Source organism: Manis pentadactyla, chromosome 11, assembly GCF_030020395.1.
Source record: "Manis pentadactyla isolate mManPen7 chromosome 11, mManPen7.hap1, whole genome shotgun sequence".
Taxonomy (NCBI): domain Eukaryota; kingdom Metazoa; phylum Chordata; class Mammalia; order Pholidota; family Manidae; genus Manis; species Manis pentadactyla.
Genome location: NC_080029.1, coordinates 56058214 through 56071555, shown reverse-complemented (window position 1 = coordinate 56071555; position 13342 = coordinate 56058214).

Below are 13342 nucleotides of genomic sequence, written 5' to 3'. Positions count from 1 at the left end.
ACTGGCATCTGAAGTCCATGGAAGCAATCATGGAACATGTAATCTGTAGCCCGTTGGTTGAAAGCCCAGATAAAAAGCCTAGGCTTAAAACTGGCATCTGAAGTGGTAGTAGCAGGTATGTAGAGTCATGTTGGAACTGAGCCCTCAACCTTTGGAATCTGATGGTATCTCAACGCAGCTAGTTTCAGAATTGAGAACTGAGTTGAATTCTCAGGCATGCAGCTGGTGTTCCCATGAATTGCTTATTGGAGGCATGGCAAACTTCCCACTCCAACATTGGAAAGTGAGTGTCAGAACTCCATTTACTGATTGATTTGAATTTTCTTCAAGCCATATTACCTTTTGTATTGTAACTCAGAAATGTCTCAATTTAGAACTCATCATATAAACTAAATTAAGGCAAAGACAAGTTAAAATGCCAATATAGGGATAAAATAAAGCAATATAACATCGTTTACAATAGATTTTTAAAGGCAAGCAGAATTGCTTACATAATGTAACAGTTGATGGCTGTCTAGAGAGTATAAACCTCCCTGTGGTACTGAAATATTCCATTTCCTCTCAAGCACTTGATATAAATGTGTATGACAACTGCTTTCATGCAGCTGAACAATGGAATAACATTTTAATCCCTACTCTAAAGGAAGGATTGGTCACAGAGAAAAGTTATTCAATTACTTTCTAAAAATTAAAAGGTGAAGGAAATTGTACTACTTACAGAGTGGGCATCTGCTGCACAGTGACATTTCATTCAACATACACGATTCTAAAAATAAAATAAAATAAAATAAAATGACAAGTTCTTATGCTCCACATATCCTTAGAGTCCTCTCAATTCCAAAAGGAAGACTGTTACTATTGATTTTTTTAGTAGAAGAGTAATTCCATATCCTTCAGAGCTTAGTTATTATAGATGACTATAGGATATGAGGGATGACAACAAGATGCCTTATTTTCTATGTATTTTTCTACTTTGAATGAAAGTCTTTCAGAATTATTGCTAGTATAATATAGTATCTGGGGAAAGTAAAATAGTAAATTCAAAAACAACCAACATGTTTCTAAGTCCAAAATGTATTATCTCTTCTGATTCTCCCAAAAACAGATGAAATAGAAAAAGCAAACAGTGATAAATAAGAACATCACATTTCAGAGAGAATGACATTCACAGAGCAACATTAAATTGTTACAGAACTGTATTTTTTTCCTAGTATGTTACATAATTATTCTTTCTCCATCTCCCCTTTTACTTGGGATTAAGCTAATACTAAGTGAAATATTCAGAGATGTTCTCAATTGTAAATGGTATTTGCTTTTATAAAATGGCTTTCACTTTTATGTAAATCTGGCATTGGCTATTGTAAGAAATAGAAAATATATGTTGGTCTTTGTCCCCAGTTCCTGGCATAAGGATCTTAAACTTGTAATTTCCTAAATGAAGTGCTAGGAACATATTTTGTTCTAATATTTGGTCTTTGACCCTGGTTCCTGGCAGAGTTCCTAAATCCCTTTTTATTTCCTGGGTGATATCTGTCTCTTTTGTTCTAATGGGGTGACTCTTGGTGGGCTCCTCACTGGCTCCTAGATGAGAGCGAATCACCACAAAGGCCAGCCCATGATTAGAAGCTTCAGTCCCTACCTTCACCCCAATCCCCCTTAGAGGGGAGAGGAGCTGTAAATAAAGTTAATAATAAGGCATGCCTATGTGATGAAGCCTCTACAAAAGTTCTAATAGTATTGGACTGTGTCCACAAATCCATGGGGTCATGAGCTCCTGCACTCAATACCCTCCCAGGCTTTCCCCTCTGTATCTCTTCATCTGGCTTTTCATCTGTCCTTTTATCATATTTCTTACTATATAATAAACTGGTAAAATGTAATTAAGTATTTTCCTGAATTCTGTGAGCTGTTCTAGCAAAGTGGGAGGAAATCACGGGAACCTCAGATTTGTAGCCAAGTTGGACAGAATTTGTGGGTAATCTGGGGACCTACCACTGGAAGTTGGCATCTGAAGGAAGGGGTAGACTCATAGGACCGAGCCCTTAACCTGAGGGACCTGATGCTCTCTCCAGGTAGATAGGGTCAGAACTGAGTTAAATTGTGGGACACCCACTGGTGACACAGAAAATTACTTGGTGTTGGAAAAAGCCCTCAGATCTGGTGTCCGAAGTATTTTGAGTATGGTAGTCCTGTGAAAGTAAAGGAGAAACACATAGGTAGAGACAGAAATAGGTTTTTCTTACAGATGTGATTAAAGCACACAAATAGTCCTATACAATGAATAAATAATGACTGAAAATTTGAAATCTTTTGTAAAGTAAAAATGTTTCTATGTCCTATGTCTTTCTAAACCTCACTTTCTCAAAGCTATCTTTTGTTGCATTAGTCACAAAGTAAATTCTCCCATCTCTTGAGTGCCTTATTAATTAATTTATTTCATTTATGTCAGATTAGATGATGTTCATAAAATATGGAAATAAACTGCTCCTTGGTTTTAGCAAGTTTCTTTATTACTTACACATTTTATCTCTCATCTCAGATTGTAAGCTCTCTGACATCAGAATTTGTTTCAATTACTATTTTTATTTTCTAGAGCACACACCTCAAACCATAATTTTTGATAGGAGGAAAACACAAATTAAAAAAAATTGTTGATAGGTAGAAAGATAGAATGAAAGGGAACTGATTATTAATACCAGTTTTTAGACCAGAAATTTTATGAGAAGAAAGCATACAGGATTCTCCATTAAAGAGGTAATCTAAGTGAGTAATGAGGTAATCAAGAGTCTCTAATACAGCCTCTGCAACAGAGATCACTATCAGTAGATAAGAATGAGGGCAAGGAGTAGAGTTTATTCATTATTTGGTCCCTAGTGTTTATAATAATATAGGAGCCTAAAAAATGTGTTTTTTATGATTATTTATTAGATAAATGACAGTGTAACTTAATCATACATATTCTTAATCCAAAAATTTTTAAAGAAAAAAAATACACACTTAGCTTTATAAATTAAAATGTACTGTCCATATTAAAGTGACAGAAAATAATATAGCATATGTGTAATATTTTGAGATATGTGGGAAGGAAAAAATGTTATCAATAATACTATCACAGGTTATTGTTATTAATAATTCTATCCAAATGTTATTAATAATATCAATGTGTTTTTCCATTACTTGACTTTAAGCTACAAGCAGTTAATAAGAAAAAAATACCATCAGCAAAAATATTAGGTTTTAGTTAAAATTAATATTTATAGGGGCATTTCATATACTTAATTGGACATGAATTCTAAAACATTCTAACATCATTATCACTGGGAATTAAATTCAAAGAGTGTATTTCAAATGGTCAGAATACAGACTATGTATTGAAAACATTTTATTATGTAATTATCCTTTCCTCACATAGTTAAGACTGTAATACATGATAGATTGTGTTGACTTGTTTGACTTCTTTTGTTTTGGATTACATATATCTTTATTTTCTGATAACCACAAATTGAATATTTAGTCATTTATATATTATTCACTTTGGAAGCTCCCATCCCTATCAACTACCTTTTCATGTTTGAGATGATCATATTGAGGTAGAGCAGGGACATGGAACAAGTGTCATGGTCTCATGCCATTATAAAAATATCTTAGCTTGTGAACAAAGGCCAGGTTATTCTTTAACACAACCTTTAACAAGTATTTTTCTCTCATGCTTTCTTTCCTCCAGTCACATTAATCAATTATGTAATATCTGTGTCCAAAACAAGGAACAGACCTCGAAGTGATGGACCTCCAGAGCATAACAAATCAACAGAAAATTGTCAACTTTGATGGCTAAGGAATGCTAGGGCACAAATCAACACGATTACCTAGACAAACTTACTCTTAAGACAAAAACCTGCATACATCATGCCTTATACCAATCCCTACCCAAAAGGCATCCCAGAGGTTTCAAGTTCAATAAAGGTAAAGAGAACCACACTTACCTCTTCAGCAGCAAACAAAAAGCCAAACCCTAAACCCTTAAGTATGCCTCTCCTCTGCCTGAGTCACCCACACTCCTGTCTGAGTGTGTACTATCACTTAAATAAAACCTTCTTACTTTCATTTTAAGTAAAACTTGTTTGGTGTGCCTTCTCTGAGATTGCCCTCACTAGGCTTCTCAGGTTTGTACTTTTGCTTTAATCTCTCCCTTCCTATTTGTACGTGTTCAACCTGTTAGTGAATTCTTTCTCTGTCAGAGACAAGAATCCTCCCCTGGGCTGATGTCTCATCTAGCACAGGGAAACCTCCCCTTATGGGAGTGCCCAACAATATCATTCAGAGTATACTAATTATCTTTTGAGAAGTAATGGTATAAATGCTAGGGAAAATGCATCAAACAAATTTAAAACCAATACATATGAGACAATCAACTTGTAAATTGTTTAAAAATAGGGCTATATTATTTCCTAGAAGAAAGTCAAATTGTCAAAGTCATAAATTTGCAGTTGTCAATATTCTATAAGCAATAAACAATCTAACAATTTAATAAATAAATTTAATATTTTACTGCAAATAACCAAGGAAACCTGCTAAAATATGTACTAAACATTAGAACTAACATGAGCTGAAATTAATATGAGATGGAACATTTATTTTATAGGAATTGCACTCATTAAAACAATTGATTATTTTCCAGCTTTCAGAGAGCCTAGTTTGGGCCCAGCATATTGGCAACAGAACACTAAGTAAATGAGCAGGGCAGAATCCAATGGTAGTAACAGATTATAAAGAGAAAATAATTTCAAAAGTTGTTTTTCAAGAATGATGACATTAAGAGCCCTTGAGTATGCATACATTATATTTGAGACACTTATTAAAATGTAAGGTATTAATTTTAAAACTTACATTTGTAAGTGGAATTACACTAACAAATGAGTCATGCCTTTGACTAATGAAGAGATCATTCTGTCAAAAGTTCAGAAAAAAAAAAACAGAAGTAAAATCAATGAATCATTAAAGTAATAATAAATAAAAGTTTATTGTGCACACACCAGAAAGACAGGCTTGCAAACCAGGAGCACTCAAACCAAAACATGGTAAAAAGTTCAAAGGTATATTGTTATAAGTCAGCTTATATAGTGCAGAGGTAGTGACTGTTTATTCTTCACAATGAAAAGTTAAATATTAGAATTTTCTTGAATGAAAGAAAATTGGTTAGTGGTTACCACATGGTAAGGAACACTGGGGGGACAATTTAAGTTTTGCTTTTGATTTTTAGAGGTATAAGCAAAGCATATATGAGTCAGGAAGTTGCACTTGCTTGTTTTGCAAAATAAACTAAATAAAGCTTTGCTCCTACGACCAAAGTGGTTTTTTGTCTACTCAAGGAATTTTCAAGTTTGGTCTCTGTGTTTAGTTTTAACAACTTTATTGTCTGAAAAAAGAAAAAAAGAGTTATGATGAAAGAACATTGAACAAATTCTTCACGTTCACGTTCCTGTCACTGTCATAATTTCATCACTATCTTGTATTGTTCTTCAGTTCATGCCAGGTCTTCACTGCTATACTTCCCCAAGAACTTTATTCTTGATTTGATCATTGTATACACCAATTTCAAAACTTTGAAAAACACCTATTTTAAGGAATAAGCTCAAATGACTCACTAAGTCTAGCAGATGGCCAATGCTCAGTACTTTTGCATGCCGGTTAATACCCTTGGAGGCATCCCAGAGGTTTCAAGTTCAATAAATGTAAAGAGAACCAGACTTACCTCTTCAACAGTAGACAGGGCACATAATTTACATTTGCTGGAAAACTGCTATTGTATTGTGCATATACTTGAGAATAGTAGTTCTGATGCTTGAGAAATTAACCCTATTTCAAAGCTACAATTAACAAATAAAATAATAGTATCATTTATGTGGAAAAAACAAACCTCAATAGATCCTAAGCAATTATCTACCTTATACATTCGAAATTACTCTTTACAAAACTGCCCTTTACAGCACTTCTTTCATTTGAATTGTTTGACAAGATAATCCATATCATGCCTAAAACTGATGAAAAAGTGTGAAAAAAATGAATATGAATAAGTAATTTAGAGAAACCAACTCTTATCAAATGATTTATAAATTAATAAATATCACTTGATAAACATAATTTCCCTTCTATTCCTAATATCTGTTAGATATATGTTACCCAATATAAATCACAGCTTTTGTCTTAAAAGGTTATAAAAGTTTCTTGGCATTAAAATGTGATTTTGGATTTCCAGTTTCAGTTCCAATATGTGAAATATTTGGAAGTTGTCATTCCATCATTACAAGAAAATAGCTGAACAAATTGAAAGGTAATGACTTTCATTAGACTAATCAGAGAATGGAGGCCAGTGAACAAACTAGCACCTGGAGCCAGGAAAGACAGGCAAGCACAGTGAGTAATACTCTATATTAACTAACCTAGAACAGAAATCTCTGAAGTCATAAACTGGTAGGAACACATATGGTCATCTTGATGAGCTGCTTGACACTGAGTGTGGAGTAGCTTGAGGAGGAGAAACTCCTGGGGCCAACGTCCACGTTTTTGTGGATTTTGCCTACAGGAGTCCCACCAGGTTGTCATGTTGAATATTTGAGAAAAAATGCCCTCACATTCTGGGCAGAGGAAGAGAAAAATAAACATAATATTCCCATAGAATTCTTCACAACAAAGGCCACCACTCCAGGAGAAGCTTTGTTACTGGAGAGCTTCATTGGGGAAAGAGCAATTTAACTCCAGCCCCTCCAACCTTCCTGTATTATGTAAGGGGCAGAAAAATAAAAGGCTAAGAAACAGGTGTGAAAATCACAGTCCAAGGACATAAACCCACTAAAAGACTAAGATATAACAATAAGATAATAGAACAGTTTTTTTTGCCCTACACCCTACCACCATCCGGCTAAGTACAGTAACAGATTACAACTGAAAGAGCTGCAGACACAAACTATTTAAGAAGGAGTTCTTAGGAAAATCCAAAGACAACAGCAGAGCAGGCAGGAAGAACACTAGAGAAAACTGAAACCTTTGACACCTACAGCTACAGCAAACATTAAGCAGAATAACTAACAAAAAATATCTATAACTTGGCATATCAAACAGCAGGAAAACAAAAAGAAAGAAAAATCCCAAAATAAGCCAGAGTAAGAAAGACACCTTACCTCGGAGGAGCAAGGATAAGAATTACATAAGACTCCTCATCATAAACCATGCAAACAACAAGTGAGCAGAGTGAAATATTGAAAGTGTCAAAAAAAAAAAACAACCCTAACTTAAACTTCCCTATCTAGTGAAATTATATTTCAGAACTGAGGGAGAAATAAAGACATTCTCAAGACAAGCAAAACTTAGGGAAATTGTTGCCAGTAGATCTGGCTTATAAGAAATGTTAAAAGCTCTTTGGAGTGAATAAAACTTATATAGATCAAAAACTACATAATGGAAGACTCTCAAAGGAATAAATCAAGCTAAAATATAATATTTTCTTTTTTTATTCTTAGTCTAATAGGTAACTGTTTGTCCAAAATAATAATAATAACAATGTTTGAGTGATTATAACAATGAGTTAATTGAATGACAATAATATTATAGTGGGAGGAAGGAAAGAATTGAAAATCATCAAAGAACATACTCTGCCACCAAAGCTGTATAATTTATGTAAAAATGGACTTAGAGTGGTTATAAATATATATTGTAACCTCGAAAGTAATCAAGTAAGCTTTTTTAAAAAAAATATATAATTGACATATTAAAGGACTAGAGAAAATGGAATTATATAAAATGTTCATTTAAAGCCCCAGAAGTAAGAAAAAGTGGGGACAATTAAAAAACAGAAATAACTAAGTATAAGTACAGCAAATAGAAAATAGTATCAAACATAGAAAATATTGATTCAACTACATTAATTACCACTTCAAATGTTAATGATGTAAATATAACCAGTAAAAGATTGTTAGAGTGGGTAAAATATGAACCCCTTTTTAAATATAAACAGACAGATAGGATAAAAGTAAACAGATGAAGAAATGTTTAACATTGTTAATATTAATCAAAAGAAAGCTGAAGTGGCTCTATTTCAGAGTAAACTTGTTACAGAGAACAAGGAAAATCATCAAGGACAAAGTATAGCACCATAAAACTTCAACTTCCTCAAATCAATCAACATGATATACCACATTAACAAAAAGAAAAATGAAAATCTCATGATCATCTCAATAGATGCAGAAAATGCATATGACAAAATTCAACATCAATTTATGATAAAAATTATCAGTAAAGTGGGTATAGAGGGAACATGCCTCAACATAATGAAGGCCATATATAACAAACCTACAAGTAATACCATTTTCAATAGTGAAAAGCTGAAAACTTTTCCTTCAAAATCATGAACAAGACAAAGGTGCCTACTAACTCCACTTTTATCCAACATAGTTTTGGAAGTCCTACCCACAGATATTTGGCAAGAAAAGTAAATAAATAAAAGAAATGCAAATTGGAAAGGAAGAAGTGAAACTTCTACTATTGGCAGATGACACAGTACTATATAGAGAAACCCCTAAAGACTCCATCAAAAATCAGAACTAATAAATTCGGTGAAGCTGCTGGATACAAAATTTAATATACAAAAATATGTTGTTATTGTACACTAATAACAAACTATTGGAAAGAGACATCAAGAAAACAGTTCCATTTGCAGTTGCATCAAAAAGAATGAAATACCTATAAATGTAATCAAAGAGGTGAAAGAACTATACACTGAAAATTAAAAGACATGGTAGAAAGATTGAAGATGATACAAATAAATGGAAAAACATTTCATGTTCATGAAACAGAAGAATTCATATTGTTAAAAAGGCCAAGTTATCAAAAGCAATCTACAGCTTCAATGCAATCACCATCAAAATTCTTGAGTAATTTTTCACAAAACTAGAAAAAATAACTATAAAATTTGTATGGAAGCAGAAAAGAAAACAAAGCTAGAGGTATCATACTCTCTGATTTCACTATACTACAAAGCTATAGTAACCAAAACACTTTAGTACTGGCACGAAAATAGACTTAGGGAGCACTGGAACAGAATAAAAAGCCCAGAAATAAACTCATGAATCTATGGTCCATTATTTTATGACTAAGGAGGCAAAAATAAACAATGGGGAAAGGGCAGTCTTTTCAATAAAAGGTACTGGGTAAACTGGATAGCTACATGCAAAAGAATGAAACTAGACCACCATTTTACATCATACACAAACATCAATTAAAAATGAATTAAAGACCTAAACATAAGACCTGAAACCACAAAACTAGATGAAAACATTTGATAAGCTCCTTGACATCACTCAGCAATTCCATTTTGGCTCTGACTCTAAAACAAAAATAAATGAATGGAGCTACATCAAATTAAAAAGCTTCTGCATAGTGAAGGAAATCAACAAAACAAAAGGCAACCTACTGAATGGAAGAAAATATTTGCAAATCATATATTCAATAAAGAGTTAATATCCAAAATACATAAATAACTCATATAACTCAATAACAAAAAACAATCTCATTAAAAAATAGGTAGAGGATCTGAATGGACATTTCTCCAAATAAAGATATAAGATCACTGCAAGCACATGAAAAGGTGGTCAATATCTCTTATTATCTAGGAAATGCAAATAAAAATCACAATATTACCTCATACCAGTCAGAATAGATATTATAAAAAAAAAAGAAATAACAAATGTTGACAAATATGTGGAGAAAAAGGAAATCCCATGCACTGTTGGTGGGAATATGAATTGATAGAGCCACTTTGGAAGGCATTGCAGAGATTTCTCAAAAAATTAGAAACAAAGCTACCATATGATCTAGCAATTTCATGCTGTGTATCTATCTGAAGAAAACAAAAACATTAATTTGAACAGAAATATGCTCTCCTATGTTCATTGTAGCATTATTTACAACAGCCAAATATGGAAGTAATGTAAGTGTCCATCAATGGATGAATGGAAAAAGATGTGAAATCACACACACACACACACACACACACACACACACACACACACACACACAACTACTCAGCCATAAAAAGAATGATATGACCCTGAGGGCATCTTGCTAAATGATATAAGTCAGACAAATACATATGATTTCACTTATATTTGGAATGTAAAAAGACAAAAGAAAACAAAACTCAGACTCATAGAGAACAGATTTATGAGATTTGTGGTGGTCAGAGGGGAAAAGTATTTGGGCAGGGTGCAAAATGGGTGAAGGGAATGTAAGACAAACTTCCAGTTGTAAAATAAATGTCATCGAATGCCATGTATAGCAAGGGTAATGTAGTCAAAAACATTGTATTAACATGTGTAACATAATAGATGATTGTGGTGGTTATTTCACCATATGTACAAATGTCAAATCACTATACTGAACACCTGAAACTAATATAATATTGTACATCAATTATACCTCAATAAATGAAATAAAAAAATGAAGGACTCAGTTTTCCAGGAAGACATACAATTTGCAATATGAATGCACCTGAAAGCAGAGCATCAAAATATAAGACAAAAACTGATAGGACTTCATGGGGAAATAGATAAATATACAACCATGTTTGGAAACTTCAACATCTATTTCTCAGCAGTTGATAGATCCATCAGATATAAAAATCAAGGGCATAATTTAACTGAAGAGAACCATCATTTAACTGAATCTAATTGATATAGATTACTTCATTCTACAGCCTTAGAACACACATTCTTCTCAAGCTCAGAATGAACATTCACTAAGATCACATTCTGGGCCATAAAACACATCTAAACAAAATTTTAAAAATAGAAATTCTATAAATGATTTTCTTATACCATAGTGGAATTGAAAATAAAATAGAATTCAATAAAAGAAAGCTGTCAAAATATTTAGAGATTTAGAATACACTCATAAATAACATGTGGGTCACAGATGAAATTTCTAAAGAACTTAAGAAATATTTTGAAGGAAATGAAAGTACAGATGTGTGGGATGCAGTGAATGCAGTGCTTAGAGAGAGATGTATAGTAGTGAATACATCTATCAGAAAAGAAGAAAGATCTGAAATTGATAATCTCAGCTTCTATTTTAACAAGCTCGAGAAAGAGAAAGTAGAAGAATTTAAGCCTAAACCAATAAAAAAAAAGAAATAATTAAATTTAAAGGAGAAATAAATGAAGTTGAAAACAAATGAAGCCCAAAGCTGGTTCTTTGACAAGATCAATAAAATTTAAAAACTAAAAAACAAAACAAAATATTAGCCAGGCTAACCTAGAAAACGTGTGCAAGACAAAAATTAGTAATCTCAAAATGAGAATAGTTCTATCAATAATGAACCAGTTTTCACGCAACAATAACAATAAATGAATATTATGAACAACTCTTTGCACACAAATTTGTTATTAAATTTGAAATCTAAAATTATAAAATTTTCAAAAGAATATAAGATAAATCTTTGTGATCTTGAGTTAGGCAGAGAATGTGAGGAAATATTTGCAAATCATATATTCAATAAGGGGTTAGGCAAAGGTTTCTTAGAACAGCAAGAGTACCATACAGTATAAAAGTAATAAATTAGACCTATCAAGAAAATGGTAACTGTTCCTTAAAATGTACTATTAAGAAAGTTTTAAGAAAACCCATATGCTGAAAGAAAATATTTGTAAAGCATACATCTGAAAAAGGACTTATCTTTAATAATTAAGAATTCTTATAACCCATAAAAAATTATAAAAAGATCATTGACATTCAGCCAAATAAGATTTATATAAGTCCTTATAAGATGTGTAGTTTGTACAATATCAATTAGATCTATAATATAAAATACTGACAAATATATATTTCTGGTAAAGATATGGAGAAGTTGGAGCCTTCATGCACTGATGATGGAAGTGTAAAATGGTACTTCTGCTTTAGAATATAATTTGGCAGTTTCTAAAAATTTATACATACAACTATCAAATGACTCAATTTTTCTATTCTTAGATATCTAACCAAAAAATGTGTAAAACCACATCCATACAATTACTTGTACATGAGTATTCAAAGCATTATTCATACTACCTAAAAAGGTAGGAACTCTCAATCTACTAATACTATAATACTGAGCAAAACCTATGAATGATTCTTGATCAAATATATTACTCTGACTACCATGCATAATAGCATTCATAGTAAAAATGCCTTTATACTGTCTACATCTTTGACTACCCAAAGCTCACGTAGAAAGGGAAGTAATCTGTCAATTAACTAGTGAATAGGTAGCTGAAATTTTTTTATCTATATATATTATTCAGCAATAAAAATGACTGAATTACTGATCTATGCAGAAACATGGATAAACCTCAAAAACATGCTAAGTCCGAACAAACAATTGCATTACTGGATATTTCCACTAATACAAAGGGTGTGAAGATAAAACTTACTGTTGTGTGAATGAATATTATGAATATTATTTACAAGCAATATTTTCTCAAGGTCTTCCCGTGAATGCTACTCAAATTTTCCGATCAAGTGCTCTATTCATGCCTTTGTGAATCTTATCTGAGTATGTCATCCTCTAGAATTACTAACAATTGTTCCATAGTTTCTGGGTTTCAAAACGAAGAAAATCTTCCATTTTCTACTGCTAAAATCTATTGATTGGACTAACAATTTTCTGAACCGAATACTTCCGCAAAGTATTCTTAAGTAACAGTAACCAAATGATGAATTAAATGTGATTCTTTAATACCTAACTAAGCTAAACTCTACGTAAAAATGTATAATTGCACCATTTATTTGACAACATGCTAGTAAAATCACCAATATCACTTTCAAATATTCAATAAATATGCCAATATGTAACTTTTAATATAATGTAACAGAACATGGCAAAATAGGATCTCTTAAGGGACAGTATAAAGTTCAGAAGATTCCAAGCCATCTGATTTATTTAGCAGGTTAAGTGACACGAAGTTGCACAGCTTAGTACTTTTGAAGGAAAAATCATTTTACACAATGTTGAACTGAGATCATAGCAGAAGTGAATAAGGTAAATTGCTGAGAGTCTCTAGAGCGAAGATAAGCACCACAGATTGTCTCCTTTTGAGAGAAGAATATTGGGGTGAGAAGGTCACAGTGATCAAGCCCCATCAGGTGATTGACTATTAAATTCAGTAAACTCTGCCATTTTCTTATCAACTTCTCAGATCTCCATTAAGGAAATGTCTCAAGGGAGAGAGACAAATAAACCACAGGGAAAGTGACTTGAAATAAGGCCAGCTCCAGGAATAAATGTCCACTTACCAATGAATCTGAAAATAAGAAC